This window comes from Schistocerca gregaria, chromosome 2, assembly GCF_023897955.1.
Source record: "Schistocerca gregaria isolate iqSchGreg1 chromosome 2, iqSchGreg1.2, whole genome shotgun sequence".
NCBI lineage: Eukaryota > Metazoa > Arthropoda > Insecta > Orthoptera > Acrididae > Schistocerca > Schistocerca gregaria.
In genome coordinates this window covers 205,370,777-205,382,949 of record NC_064921.1, presented here as the reverse complement: position 1 = coordinate 205,382,949, position 12,173 = coordinate 205,370,777, and the positions used below count along the sequence as shown (strand labels likewise).

General features: G+C 45.1%; 2 protein-coding genes across 2 annotated transcripts in view; one reads left to right on the top strand and one right to left on the bottom strand.

The window, feature by feature from the left end:
• Positions 1-12,173, bottom strand: part of LOC126336697 (glutathione S-transferase-like) — a 336,946-nt gene that overhangs the window by 101,070 nt on the left and 223,703 nt on the right. The gene's annotated exons all lie outside the window — the stretch shown is intronic.
• Positions 1-12,173, top strand: part of LOC126336696 (glutathione S-transferase-like) — a 51,576-nt gene that overhangs the window by 20,286 nt on the left and 19,117 nt on the right. The window lies entirely within an intron of this gene.

Genomic DNA, 12,173 nt, shown 5'->3' with positions numbered 1-12,173 from the left:
GAACAGCTTCAGCTGGGTCAGTTTTAGGAAGTTGTAGATACCAAAGACATCCTTCATTAAACATTATGAATAAACTTTCAATCAGAAATTTTCTTGACTAAATGGTTATGGTAACGGTCACAGCACTTTTCCCAAGCACTACATTAAGCACTACATTCCAAGGCATTGTTTCCTTCAGTCAAACTATGATATTGCAGTGCCTGTGTTGTTAAGAAGTGGGCAATGTCCATTTAGACATGTATGCATGTCAAAGGAACAGGCACTGCAGTGGCTACAGCCATTATGAAAAACATGAAATGTATTCACAGTTGAAAATGTGAACAACCATCAGCTGTATTGGGGAAGACAACAATTAAAATTTGTGCCATACCAGGATTGAACCCAGATTTCCCCCTTACATAAGCAGTTGTCCTTCCAACACCTACAGCCAAACCCCAACTTCCATATGTCATCATTTCTGCATCACAATCTGTACTTGTACACACTTTGTGTAGTTCCCTTTCGGGGGAGGACATCTTAATTGAAAATTGCTGCCCAATATCAGTGGACAAATGCATTCCAGTGACTTTAGTGTTAAGAAGAATGGTGCAATGTCCCTTGAGGCATGTATTCATGTCCAAAGAAACAGGAATTGTGGTGACTACAGTCATTATGAAATACACAAAACATATTCACAGTTGTGAATATGATCAACCATCACCTATATAAGAGAATGATGGCAATGAAAATTTTTGCCAGACCGGAATTTGAAACTGGGTTTCCAGTTTTACGCCAGTGGTCATTTTAAACCACTTTGGATATCCATGCATGTCCAAAGGAACATTGCCTTGTTTTTCTTAACAATAGAGGCACTCCAATAGTGTATTCATCTGCCAATATTGGGCAGCAACTTTCAACTAAAATATCCTCTTCTGCATGGTAATTAAATAGTGTATGTACAAATACAGGTTGTGACAAAGAAATGATGATGTATGGAAGTTTCTGCCTGGTTATCCATGCATGGGTAACCAAACCAGTTAAGGCAACCACTTACGTGAAGTGGGAAGTGCACATTTGGTTCCTTATACAGTTAATGGTTATTCGTATTTGTAACTGTGCACATGTAGCAGCAGCAGCTGAGCTGAGAGGATGCGCAGCAGAGCAGCAGCAGCATATGTCTGATAAACTGAAAATTAATTTAGTCTTTGTTTTTTGTTCACATGCTTCTGCGAAGAAATGAACTGTACATGTGTATTTTACTGTGTAGATTAGTGGTTAGAAAATTAATCGTAGTTTTTGTTGTTGCGTAAGTCTTGCAAATATCCATCCTAGTTGGCTTTCTAGTGTAAATTTTCCCATTGCCAGCATCTCTGTCATACCACTGAGTTTTAATCTTGTGCTAGTAGGCAGTTTAGATCAGTGCATTCTAGTTTGACTATTTATCTCATGGAGTAACTTTATGGCAAACAGGATTTCTAATAACAGGTATCTGTAAATACATCAACTTCAGTAGAGAAATTTATTTCTGTTTAATAGCACGCAGTCTCAGTGAGAAATCTGCACAACAACTTTTAGTGTTACTTTATTCTCCTTCACTATATTTTCAAACTCAGTAGTGCCATTTGAGACCTGGTATCTATTTTATACACAGTATGATATGGTTAGGGCTGTGCATGTAGTGAGTGAACACAAGAAGAGTTGGCTGCTGTACGTAAACAGCTCGAAGCTGCATTGGCTATCATCAACAAGCTTCTAGCTAATGCTCAAAGTTACAATGACATCGGGGCTGCAGTGACGAGACCTGGGACACATTTTGTGCCACCGGGATCCCTTGGTGGCCGGAACGCCACTGCGGCTTCCAACACGCAACATCTGACCAATCCGTCCTCACCCCAGAGCGGTTGGCAGACAGTGATGGGTTCTTGTGTCACTGGGCGGATGGCAAAAGAGGGAGCAGGTCATGCAGCTGGCTCCCTACGACTTAGCAACAGCTACAAGGTGCTACCCAGTGTTGATGATAGCTCTGAGCCAGCACTGGATGTTTCTTCTGTTGGGCCAGCGGTCGATTTTCCTACCCAGTCTGGACAAGTACAGAGGATGGGTATGTTAGTCATTGGGAGTTCCAATGTTAGGCAGCTGATGGAGCCCCTCAGAGAGATAGTGGGCAAGGCAGGAAAGAATTCCAATGTGCATTCGATATGTTTGCTGGGAGGTCTCATCCAAGATGTGGAGGAAGACCTGCTGGAGGCTATCAAAGGCACTGGCTGCAATCGGCTGCATGTAGTGGCACATGTCAGCATGCATGATGCCTGCAACTTGGGTTCTGAGGCCATCCTCAACTTCTTTTGTGGTTGGCTGATTTGGTGAAGGCAACTAGCAACATGTGCTGCATGCAGGCTAAGCTGTCTATTTGTAGCATCATACCCATGATTGGAGCAGAGTGGAAGGTCTAAACCAGAGGCTCAGACAGCTCTGTGATGGTATCGGATGCGAATTTCTCGACCTCTGCTATCAGGTGCAGAATTGTAGGGTTCCCCTTAATAGGTCAGGCATGCACTACACACAGGAAGCAGCTGCTATGGTAGTGAAGTACGTGTGGTGTGCACACGGGGCTTTTTTAGGTTAGAGAAACCCTCCGTTGGGAGTAAAGATGATTTGTCTGTTAAATCAGTCACAGTGACCTCAGAGAATGTTAGTCCTCGCAGATCAGAGATAGAAAAGATTAATATGATTTTAGTAAACTGCAGGAGCATCCAAGGAAAGGTCCCAGAATTAGTATCGCTTACTGAAGCTTATAATGCACAGATAGTATTGGGAACAGAAAGCTGGTTGAAACCATACGTCAATAACAACGAAATCCTAAGTTCAGAGTGCAATGTTTATCATAATGATAGGTCAGTTGCCAATGGTGGAAGTTTGTTTATCACAGTAAAAAATTCAATAAAATCTAGTGAGGTTATCTGAAGGTGAATTAATCTGGATGAAACTGAGTATCAAAGAATGGTTGCAAATGGTGATCAAATGCTTCCATAGACCACCTGTGTCACGCTCTGTAGTTATAGAGCACTTCAGACAGAACTTGCAGAAGATCATTAGTAATTTTCCTGATCATGCTGTTGTAATAGGGGGTGACTTCAACTTGCCACGTGTAGATTGGGACTGTTATACCAACAAAACTGGTGCCAGAGACAGGGAATCATGTGGCATTGTTCTGAATGTCTTATCCAAGAATTACTTTGAGCAGATAGAGAACCAGCTCATGAGGGTAAAGTCTTAAACCTCGTGGCAACAAATAGATCTGAATGTACCAAATCAGTTAACACAGAGGGAGGTATCAGTGATCGTAAGGCAGTGACAGCATCTATGACATTGGGTCCTACAAGGAATGTTAAGAAAGGTAGGAAGTGTTATAACCTTTAATCACAATAATTGCGTGGATTTTCACACACACTCTTAGAAACAATAGCGGACCACATGATTACAACTCAGTCTCTCGTATTCGACTGCTGTGCCGTGACATGCGGCCGGTGCCGTTCGTAGCTAGGTGGCGCTCCCGCGCTCATCCGATTTGCGGAGCGCCTCTATCGCCGTTTGTGCGTACTGTCGTGACGGCACTGTTAAATGTCGTGGCACTATCACAACACTTTTCCCCCCTTGAAAAAAATAAACACTCACTTCCTTGGAGACATGGACAGCGCAGAGACATCCATGGCCTCTTGTGAGGCCCCGAGGAGATCCCGCGCAGAGACACGAGAGTATGGTCGAAAATGTCCAGGACGGAAACGCGTGCATGGAATGTGCCTCCTGGATGAGATGATGGGTGAAAACTCTGGAGCAGCATCCATAGGTGTCATTGACCTGGGAGTGTGCTCCAGCGAGATGGGTCCCGGAGAAGGCGGCGTCGCGACTGGGGCCGGTTCCGGAGTACTTGGAAGCGGCAGCGACGGCGGCTGCATCAACACGGACGGTAGATCGGCAGCAGCGACAGGACTGGCGTCTCGGGCTGGTGGAGGCGAAGGATGGGGCGGTGGCACAGGCGTGGCCACCACTCGTGGGCGCATCTGGTCGTAATGGCGAACAACCGTGCCGTCGCCCGTACGGATTTCACAAAGCCGGCGGCCGCGAAGAGCCTTGACCACCCCTGGAATCCATTTAGGGCGAGATCCATACCCTCGTGCCCACACGTCGGCGCCCACCGAGTATTTTCCCGCACTAGGGGACACAGTACAAGGCCTGACAGGGTGAAGCAGGTGCAGTAGAGTGCGCGGTTGGCAGCCGTGCAAGAGTTCAGCAGGGCTGCGATCACCCAGAGGCGTGAAGCGATAAGAACTCAGAAATTGCAGCAGGGCGTCATCTGTGGAAAAATCACTAAGGAATTTTTTCATCTGGCATTTGAAAGTGCGGACAAGGCGCTCGACCTCCCCATTCGATTGCGGATGGAAGGGAGGTGCGGTAACATGATGAATCCCTTGTCCAGTACAAAAATCACGGAAGGCCTGCGAAGAGAACTGAGGGCCATTGTCCGTGACGATCGTGGATGGAAGACCTTCTAGCGCAAAGATTTTGGACAAAGCCAGCGTCGTCGCCGCAGTGGTGGGCGACGGACATCTAACAACAAATGGAAACTTCGAGAAGGCGTCAATCAACAGTAGCCAATAAGTACCGAGGAAGGGGCCAGCAAAGTCGGCGTGCACCCGTTCCCATGGCTGAGCCGGATCAGGCCACGGAGAGGGCATTGTACGAGGTGCCGCCAGTTGTTGAGCACACTGGCCACATGCAGCAACCATATGGGCGATGTCCGAATCAATGCCGGGCCAATAAACGTGCCTACGGGCCAGGGACTTAGTCCCAGAAATACCCCAATGGCCTCCGTGCAACAGTTGGAGAACATCTTTGCGAAGAGAGGCTGGCACCACGACCCGTGGAGATGCGCCATCCGTGGCCAGAAGAACAACACCATCACGAACAGACAGACTAAGGCGCAAGGCATGGTAGTTGCGAAGGGGATCCGATGCCCGGCCCCTGGTCCTGTTCGGCCAACCTCGTTGAACAAAACCGATCACCCGACGCAGGACCGGGTCCCGCGCAGTAGCTGACGCGACCTGTGAATCTGTAAGTGGAAAGCCCTCGACCGCACGTTCTTCCTCATCAATGTGGAAACAGAGGAGTTCATCACGATCGAAAACAGGGTCGGGGCCCATCGGCAATCGCGACAATGCATCAGCGTTGGCGTGCTGGGCCGTGGGGCGATAGTGAATCTCATAATGAAAACGAGACAAGTATAAGGCCCAACGTTGCAGGCGGTGAGCTGCCTTATCCGGAAGTGACGCCGAGGGGCTGAACAGAGAGACCAGCGGTTTGTGGTCGGTGATGAGGTGAAACTTAGAACCATACAAAAAAACGCTGAACTTTTTTAGAGCATAAATGATAGTGAGCGCCTCCTTTTCGATTTGAGAGTAACGCCGTTGCGCCTCGTTGAGGGTCTTGGAAGCATAGGCAATGGGTCGTTCCGACCCATCCTCATACCGATGGGCGAGAACAGCCCCTAGGCCATACTGTGACGCGTCAGTCGCCAGAACCAAGTGCTGACCCGGACGGAATGTGGCAAGACAAGGCGCCGACTGCAAATGAGCCTTCAGGCGGACAAAAGCCTGCTCACACCCGTCGGACCAACAGAAGGGGACGTTTTTGCGTAACAGCTGATTCAGAGGAGAAGCTACCGCTGCTGCGGATGGAATGAATTTGTGATAATAAGCAATCTTGCCGAGAAATGCTTGAAGTTCTTTGACCATAGACGGCCGGGGTAGAGCGTTAATGGCCGCAACGTGCTTACGGAGAGGGCGTATGCCCTCACGGGACAAGTGGAAACCAAGATACTCAATGGAGGGTTGGAAGAACTGTGACTTGTCCAGATTGCACCTCAACCCTGCCGAATGCAGAACCCGAAACAGTGAACGTAAATTACGAAGGTGCTCCGCATTGGAGGCTCCCGTGACAACAATGTCATCCAGATAGTTTATGCAGCCGGGAACGGAAGCCGTGAGCTGTTCCAAAAACCGCTGAAAAATGGCCGGTGCGCTAGCGACGCCAAATGGTAATCGCTGGTACTGATACAACCCACAAGGAGTGTTGATAACGAGAAATTCCTTGGAAGGAGCGTCCAACGGCAACTGATGGTACGCCTCCGATAAGTCAAGTTTGGAAAAGAACTGGCCCCCAGCGAGCTTGGTAAACAACTCCTCAGGACGAGGAAGAGGATAAGTGTCAATGAGGCTCTGAGCGTTGACAGTGGCTTTAAAGTCACCACACAATCGCAGACTCCCGTTTGGTTTAGAAACCACCACGATCGGCGATGCCCATTCGCTGGAGGTAACCGGAAGGAGAATCCCTGAAGCTGTTAACCTGTCTAGCTCAGCCTTGACAGGTGCACGCAACGCAACCGGAATAGGGCGTGCCCGGAAAAACTTAGGGCGAGCCGTAGGTTTAAGAGTAATGTGGGCTGCAAAATCCTTGGCACAACCCAGACCAGCAGAGAACACGGACGAAAATTCACAACATAATCCATCCAGCTGTTGATACGGAATGTCCTCAGATATGAGGTGCACATCATCAATGGAGAACCCGAACAACTGGAAAGCATCATAACCGAATTGGTTTTCAGTGCCCGCATGATCCACCACATAAAACGTGAGGGGCCGAACAACAGACTTGTAGGCAGTGGAAGCATCAAACTGGCCCATGATAGGAATTTTCTGCTGATAAGTCCTCAGATTGCGCGTAACTGGAGACAAAGGAGGGGAGCCCAACGCCAAATACGTGCGGGAATTAATGAGAGTTACTGCAGAGCCAGTGTCCACTTGCATGCGGATGTCTTTATTCAGAACACGAACAGTAACAAACAACTTGTTTGAGAAAGCACACAGTGAACATCCATGTCCGACGCCTCGTCCTCGTCGACAGGAACTTTATGGGACTGACACACAGAAGCAATGTGGCCTTTTTTCCTACATGAATTACACGTGGCCCAACGTTTTGGACACGCTGCCCTGTCGTGCTGTACGAAACAACGGGGGCAAGAAGGAAGCGCGGAACGAACCGGCTTCTGTGGTTGCTGGTTTCGCTGCGAGCGTTGCGGCCCAACGCGACGTTGTTTACGCGAGTGAACCGCCGCCACATCTTCGTTCTCCTGTGCAACAGGCAAATTGTCCTTGTCGAGAGTTGACTGTACAGCGCCTACATCACACCACGCGTCTATTTGCGCACCAGCAGCGTGAGACTTCAAAGGATTGAGCGATGCTTAGAACTTCCGACAACGACGGGTTTGGCAGTTGTAGGGCACGTTGCCGAACTTCTTTATCAGGAGCAAGCCGTAGAATAGCATCCCTAACCATTGAATCAGCATAAGACTCGTGATGAGTGTCCGTGACAAACTGACATTTCCTACTCAGGCCGTGTAGTTCCGCCGCCCAAGCCCGGTAAGATTGATGGGGCTGTTTACGACACTGGTAGAACGCCACGCGGGCGGCAACGACGTGGGTGTTTTTTCGATAATAGGCAGACAATAAGTCACATTTCTTGGAAGGACAGGGAGGCGGGTTCCCGCAGAGGGGCTAACTGAGATAGCAGCTGATAGACTCGAGGGGAAATCCAAGATAGAAATAACGACTTCCACATAGGAGCGTCGACAACGCCGAAAGCCAAGAAGTGTTGCCGCAAACGCTTCTCATAATTCTCCCAGTCTTCAGCGGCCTCGTCGTAAGGAGGGAATGGAGGCGGAGAAGAAGACAGACGATGAGTAAGCGACGTCGACAACGCCTGAATCGCTGCCGTCAGCTGTGTTTGTTGTTCAATGAGCGCTTGCATAAGCTGTTCCATGTCTGCCCCGTCACGAACACGCAAATCCACAACGCGGTGAAAATATCCCGACCTCGTCGCCAAAAAGTGTTATAACCTTTAATCACAATAATTGCGTGGATTTTCACACACTCTCTTAGAAACAATAGCTGACCACATGATTACAACTCAGTCTCTCATATTCGACTGCTGTGCCGTGACATGCGGCCGGTGCCGTTCGTAGCTAGGTGGCGCTCCCGCGGTCATCCGATTTGCGGAGCGCCTCTATCGCCGTTTGTGCGTACTGTCGTGGCGGCACTGTTAAATGTCGTGGCACTATCACAACAGGAAGATATATTTGCTCAGCAAGGGGACAGAATACAAATTTCAGAATATCTCAGCAGTCAGCACCAAATATTCGCCAATGAGGTTGAAGATATGGAGAACAAGTGGAAAAAATTCAAAGGCTTCATTCAATATGCCCTAGACAAATATGCTCTGAGTAAGGTTTTAAGGGATGGGAAAGACCCACGATAGTGTAATAGCCATATCTAGAAAAGTGCTATGTAAACAAAGAGCACTTCATCGCAGATTCAAGAGAAGTAAAAACCTAGCTGATAAACAAAAGCTGAATGAAGCATAAATGAGCATAAGGAGAGCAATGAGAGAAGCATTCAATGATTTTGAAAGTAAGATGTTGTCAACTGACCTGAGTAAAAACCCTAAGAGATTTTGGTCATATGTAAAATCAGTAAGTGGGTGAAAATCATCTATTCATTCTCTTAGTGACCACACCGGCACCAAAATGAAAGATAATAGAGAGAAGGCCGAGATACTGAATTTGGTCTTACGAAGTTGTTTCACCGCAGAAGATGGTAACACTGTCCCTCCTTTCAATCATCGTACAAACATTGAAATGCTAGATATTGAGATAACCGATTATGGAATTGAAAATCAGCTACAATCGCTAGGTAGTGGAAAAGCTTCAGGACCAGATGAGATACCTATAAGATTCTATAAAGATTACAGCAAAGAAATTGCTCTCCTTGTATCAGTAATTTATCATAGATCATTTGAGCAATGAAAGGTACCTAATGACTGGAAAAAAGCACAAGTCATTCCCATTTTTAAGAAAAGCCATAAGACAGATCCACCCAATTGTAGACCTATATCACTGACATCAGTTCTTGGAAAATGAACATCTGCTCTGTAAAAATCAACATGGATTCCGCAAACAGAGATCCTGCAAAACTCAGGTCATTCTGCTCCTCCAAGAGATTCACAGTGCAGTGGACAACAATGCTCAGGTGGATGCCATGTTCCTTGATTAAGGCATTTGCCATTAGAAAAAAGAGATAATGGAGTATTGGAGGAGACCTGCAGATAGAAATCAACATGCTGCTCTTAACAGAACTAAATTGACATGTGTAAAGGTAATATCCAGAGTACCACAGGGAAGTGTGATAGGACCATTGCTGTTGACAATATATATAAATGATCTAGTAGAAAGTGTCAGATGCTCTTTAGGGCTATTCGCAGATGATGCAGTTGTCTGTACCAAAGGAGCAATGACAGAAAGTAGTAAGAATTTGCAGAATGACCTAGAGAAAATTGATGAATAGTGTTGGCTCTAGCAGTTGAGCCTGAATGTAAACAAATGTAACATATTGTGCAGACACAGGAAAAGAAATCCACTATTCAGCTACACTGTTGACGACAAACAGCTGGAGTCAGCACGTGCCATAAAATGACTAGGTGCAACTATCAAGTGTACCTTAAGTGGAATGAACATATAAAACAGATAGTGGGAAAAGCAGACACCAGACTCAGATTCATCAGTAGAATCTTAAGGAAATGTAACTCATCCACAGAAGAAGTGGCTTATAAGGCATTGTTCATTCGATTCTTGAGTGTTGTTCATCTATCTGGGATCTCTAACAGGTATGACTGATAGAGGAGACAGAGAAGATACAATGAAGAGCAGCGTATTTTGCCACGGGATTGTTTAGCTGGCAAGAGAGTATTATGGCAGACGTTACAGGAGAGGCGTTCCGTATCACAGAGAGATTTACTATTGAAACTTAGGGACAGCACTTTTCAGGAGAAGTCAGACAACTTATTACACCCCCCCCCCCCCTCCCACAAACATCTCGTGTATTGACCATGAAGAGAATATTCGAGATACTAGAGCCAAACAGAGGCTTACCGACAATCATTCTTCCCACGCACTATTTGCGAGTACAAAAGGGTTGGAGGGATTAGATAGTGGTACTGAATGAACCCTCAGCCACACACCATTAAGTGGCTTGTGGAGTATGATGTAGATGTAACTACAAATTCATGTATGTCACAACGACTGTAGTCACTCACTTATTTCTTTCGATGAGTATGCTTGTCCAGTGGGACATTCCATGATTCTTCTATAGAGCACCGGCATTGCTGTATTGTATTTATCTGCCAATATCAGGCAGCAGCTTTCAATGAAAACATTCTCCCCAGCATGGAAATTATGCAATGTATGTACAAGTATAGGTTGTGATGTAGGAATGATGACGTATGGAATTTTGTGTCTAGCTAAGGGTCATGCCTGGATAGCCAGAGTGGTTACGGTGACTTCTAGCTTAATGTGGGAAATCTGAGTTTGAGTCCTGATCCAACACAAAGTTTCATTGTTGTCATTCCCTTATACAACTGACTGTTGTTCATATGCACTTCTGTCAATACATTTCAAATGTAGACTGCAAGAGATGACAAAAAACAATTCTCACTGTTTGTTGTGACCTAAGTAAATTGTTCTCTCATTGCATTACGGATTAACAGATAATTCATTTCTATGGCAGTAACTTTGATATAATATCCTAAATTTTTAATCTTCACCATTGGCCACAGCTGGCATTAGTTTTAAACTATACTGTTGCTGATCTCATTATGATGAAATCCTTTTACTCAGCACTATGCAAAATAAGTTGCATAAAACTGAAATTATGAAGTGTTTATGAAAAGAAAATATGATACAATGCTATTTGCAAAACTATGATATTTGATCAGTAAGACATTGTTCATTAGTAGTAAACAAACATAACAATTCATCCATTTTTGTCTGGGCTTCCTAAGGCCTCCACCAGCATTCCTCCATTCTGTAACTGTGCATCACTTTGCTCTCTTCCTCAGACTACTTTATGCTACTGTTATTCTGTTTGCTGTATTTCAGTCCTCCATTTATAATTCTTCCTTCCTAAGAGTTGCTGATTGTGTCACTTCTTGTTCTCCTACATTGTTTTTTTTTCCCCCAAATTTTTCTGTGGTTTGCCTCTTTCATTCAAGCAGTTGTCTTTTTCATGCAAATGTGCTTTGAAGTCTGCCTGGCTGGACTTTTGCCAGTCATTCTGAATGTATGTCCAAAGAATTATCCATTTTTATGCATCCTTTTTTAGTACTCTGGAATATTTCAGCTTCACTTTTTATATTTTAACCTACTACTACCTTCTTTACAAATGCCCTTCTCAATAATTCTAATCTATCTGCCTTACAAATACATATGACACTGAAGGAGCTTGAGTGGTACAAATAATAGGAAGAATAGTGTAGCTGTATAGATTAAAAAATCTGCTCACGGAAGGACAACACCCACATTTAAAGGTTAAGGAAATCTGTAAGCTTTTTGAGCCAGTGGCTCCTTCTTCTTGGCAAAAGGGTTCAAGGGGATGCAAGAAGGATAAAGGAAAAGGACTGGTAAAGTTTAGGAAACGGGGAGAGTTTGGAAGAGTTTCCCAGAAACCCAGGTCAGGAAAGATTTACTGGACACAATGAGAAGGAAAGACTGATTCTTGGAGACTGCATCAGATGAGATTTAACCTATGAGCTAAGAGGTGGAAGATAGGGTAATAGGCAAGGCAGAGATTACTGACAAAACATTATGAAAGAGTTAATAAAATCATGTAACAAAGCAAGTGGGTGACTTCCATCTGTTATGTTTTTCTTCCCCTCAGAGTAACCTCATTTCTTTCTCTCTCTCTTTCTTTTTTTTCTAGATTATCATTTACATGGAAAGTGCACAGCACATAAAAATCTTGAATACTGAATCAGGGCTTCTCCAAATTAGCTTTATTATCTGTTACATTCCTTTGGTTGTTTAGAATCAGATAGTGTGATTAGTTTGCCTGACAGCTGTGATAATTAGTAAATACCAGTAATTTAAAATCATTGTTCACATGTAAACATACACCCAATTTCTAACTTCACAATAAAGTAGATCAAAAAGGTATATAAATAGAAATTCCTATAGCTGATGATGAAAATATTTCAGCAACATTTGCACTCATTTAATTTCAGAGTAACTAGCTTCTGCAATTAAAACATTG